This window comes from Diabrotica virgifera, chromosome 6 (genome assembly GCF_917563875.1).
Source record: "Diabrotica virgifera virgifera chromosome 6, PGI_DIABVI_V3a".
Lineage (NCBI taxonomy): Eukaryota > Metazoa > Arthropoda > Insecta > Coleoptera > Chrysomelidae > Diabrotica > Diabrotica virgifera.
The window spans coordinates 121,910,608-121,914,139 of NC_065448.1; positions in this window are offsets into that span (position 1 = coordinate 121,910,608).

The following is a 3,532-nucleotide window of genomic DNA, read 5'->3' on the forward strand; positions in this document are numbered from 1 at the left end:
GAATCTTGAGATAGACATAATTATTCAAGGATATCTAGTATCGGTGAAATGGCATTTGGCTGAATAGAATTGTTGACTAAGAGTGATTTTACCAGACTTAAAGTTTTAATTTTGGGCACTGAAGTAAATAAGTTGCTGACATCAAAAGAATGCATAGTTATGTCAGGATTGAGATTGATGAGTTGAAGTTTATCAACTAATTGGTATGAATTTGATACAGTAAAATGGGGTGTGAAGTTGATTAAATTTTTTAAGGTATTGAGTATAAATTTAGATAAAATAGAAACTGAAGTATTGATGAAACTCACTACAGGACGTATAGGAATTCCAGCTTTATGTATCTTGGGTAGGGATATCTTGGCAAGAGGGTTACCAGGAAGTTTGCTGTAAGGAGCCTCATAATTGGATAAAAATTCGGAGTGTTTTTTGATGTTATCTTTCAATTTACTTATGAATTTTTTCGAAGGATCAGTTGGTATAAGAGTGAAGTGGTTGTCATCTAGAAAAGATGAGACTTTATTGTTGTAAGTATCACGGCCTAGAATGACCAAACATTTACCTTTATCAGTTTTAGAAAAAATTAAGTTGAGACTGGAAATTTTATGTTTAATTTATTTAATAGTTTTGAGATAAGATTGAGCTTGTTTGAATGAAAGATTATCAGTGAAGGAAGAATTACGAGAAGCTGAATAATTTGAAGATGAAGAAATTTTATTTTTATATTTATTGATGTAACGGTAACAGGAATTTCTAATTGACGTTCTTTGTGAAAGGGATAATGAAAGACTTTGGATTACTATATCTGTCTAAATAGATAGACTCTCAAGATCTTGTAAAGATAAATCTTTACGAACGGAGTATTTGAGACCATAGTTTAGTAATTTAATCTCATCTTCTGTAAAGTTGATATCGGTAAGGTTTTTTATTCTAGGGTGAAATTGAAAATCTGAGAATTTTTTATTGTTATTTCTATTCTTAGAGGCTTGATCATGTGCAGTTTTGTCTCTAATAAGATTAATAAGTTTGTTATGAACTCTATTGAATTTAATTATATTAGAAGCATCTACCTTGTCATGCACATCTGTCAAAAATTAATTGATATTAATGAATCCAAAAATATCGAGCACAGAATCATACATTACCTTAAGCTTACAATTGATGTAATTAAGTTTGCTATAATGTGAACATATCTCTTTCTTCAAAACTTTTATCTGTAGTGAAGTCCTGATGTTAGGTGGTACGTTTTTTGATGTCCTGACAATACTAAAAGTTGGAAAAATTTTGAATTTGAGACACTGTTGAATAAACCATATATCGAGTTTCAAGTTGTTTCGGCGTGTTGCTAGTCACAAATACTGAAGAGCCAAATTGACCATACTGTCATTAATATAAAATCAATGGGAAAATCCCAATAGTTGGCTATATACCAACGTTTAAACAACTCATACAGAATTAAAAACTTTAAATTGTTTTCTGGTATAAAATTGTTTATTAAAACTATCTAAAAAGTCATCCAAATCGATTGCAAAATGTTTTCGTTCTAATTGAGAACATCTTCAGTGCCTAGAATGAAGTATTTCCACGTTAGATTAAAGCAAATTTTATTGGGATTTTCCCATTGATTTTTTTTAAGAATAGTTATTTCAAATTCTCCGGGACTCCGAATTTGACTCTTTCCTCCTATGTAACGGGCACTTAACTAGAACGTATTTTATTGTTAGAGGTGTCTCGCAAGCATAACACTCCGGTTGGGGATCTTCTGTCATCAGTGATGTCCATGCGTGAGATAATTATAACCGAGCCGCAGTCGCGTGATGATCACCTGAGAAAAACCATTGGTGGAACTGTTAGACCATGGTTGAATTTTTGGTTTTATCTCAAGTAATTTCGTTTGTTTTTTGTACTATTTTCTATTCCATAGGTCAACTATTTTGCTGTGGAAATATGATTTGAGATCTGTCTCCGGAACTTTTTGAATAGATCTCGATAGTTACGTCCTGTAAGGCTTCTCATGCATATTTATCTACCAGTTCCCCGTGATTCCAATATGAGATGACACCCACAGGAAAATACGTTTCTATGATTTAGATTGCGCAAATTTGTCGAATGAGTTTAGTCACAGGATGGGAATATTTTAGAGATAAGTTCTAGTGAAATTAGTGAGTCTATAATTATAAGGAAGTTAATTTCAGGCTTTTTGTAACATGACATGACTTTGTATGTTGCAAAGAGGTGTCCTATTAAAGTAGTATAAGTCTCTGCTAGTTTATACTACTCTATTTCATCCTTTGTTACAAAGGCAAAAGCTACACAATGTTCCGTTTTAGATCCATCTAATCGGAGAATACCTCCTGTTTGAAGGAGAAAAATTGAAAAATGAGGCGGTTAAAATAACAGTGGTGTATGTCAGTTTAACTTCATTTTGAGAAACAGAAGATTTTACTAAGATCACTATCATTAAATCCACGACAAACAAATCGTATTAATTATCCCTTACCTTTGTCAGCAATGCGTATGTGAAACTCTTGATGGAGGTATATTGAACCAATTTATACAGGGGAGACTTAGAACAAGGGTTGAAATGACCTACACCACTATTTCATTAAAAGTTTATTGGACAGAGAAAGATACAGAAAATCAAATCAACATCGTGTACAAACAACATTGCAGGTTTTATGCCCCAGGTTTGTTACTTGCTGGAAACTCGTCATCTGTGAGTGGTCCTGAATCATCAGCGCGTCTAAGAGAATCAGATATAATAAGAATATTGAAATAACTATGATGCACAGGTGGGATAAATGGCAACAAGTCAGACATGTCCCGTTTTTTCATAATAGTCACTGGTCGAGGACTGTTATAAAGTCGGTCTTGTAGAATGTTTTTCAATAATTTCGGCCTTCCTTTCTGTGCGCCTGGCAGAATGTTGATGCTGAAAAAGTCCGATTCTTCATTTAGCGTTTATTTATAAAATAACTTAAAGGGTTCGTCTCGCTTGCACCTAAGCCACTGTATTCTTAACCACGATACTGGCTCATTATCGCAATTCACTTTTCTTTGTGTGATTGCTTTTTTGAGATTGCAGGCACTTTTAAAATCTTCGCTAACCATCTGTGTAAAGTGGAACGATTTATGTCTTCGTGACTTTATTATGATAGAATACCAATCGTTTAGGACATACATTGCCTTTCCTCTGGAGTAAGTTTCTATTGATCCAAAGTCTGCATCGTTGGGTAGGTAGGAATGACCACTCACCATAAACTTTAGATCAATTGTTTCCGCCTGATTGGTGTCACTAAATACTATCTTTAATAAGGATGAGGCAACGTTCCAGTTCCTATTTTGTCCGGTGCAAGTATCACTGTAGGCAACAATATGCTTAAAGTGCGATGCGCGTGTTTCAATGTGCTTAACTATACACGATGCGATTTCCTGCGAACCTCGAGAGGCAAGCATCTCATCCCACCCATACATGAAGCCTAAACCAGTTGAAAGTTCGTGACAGCCAAAGTTGTCCGACTTTGCAGAACGTGAT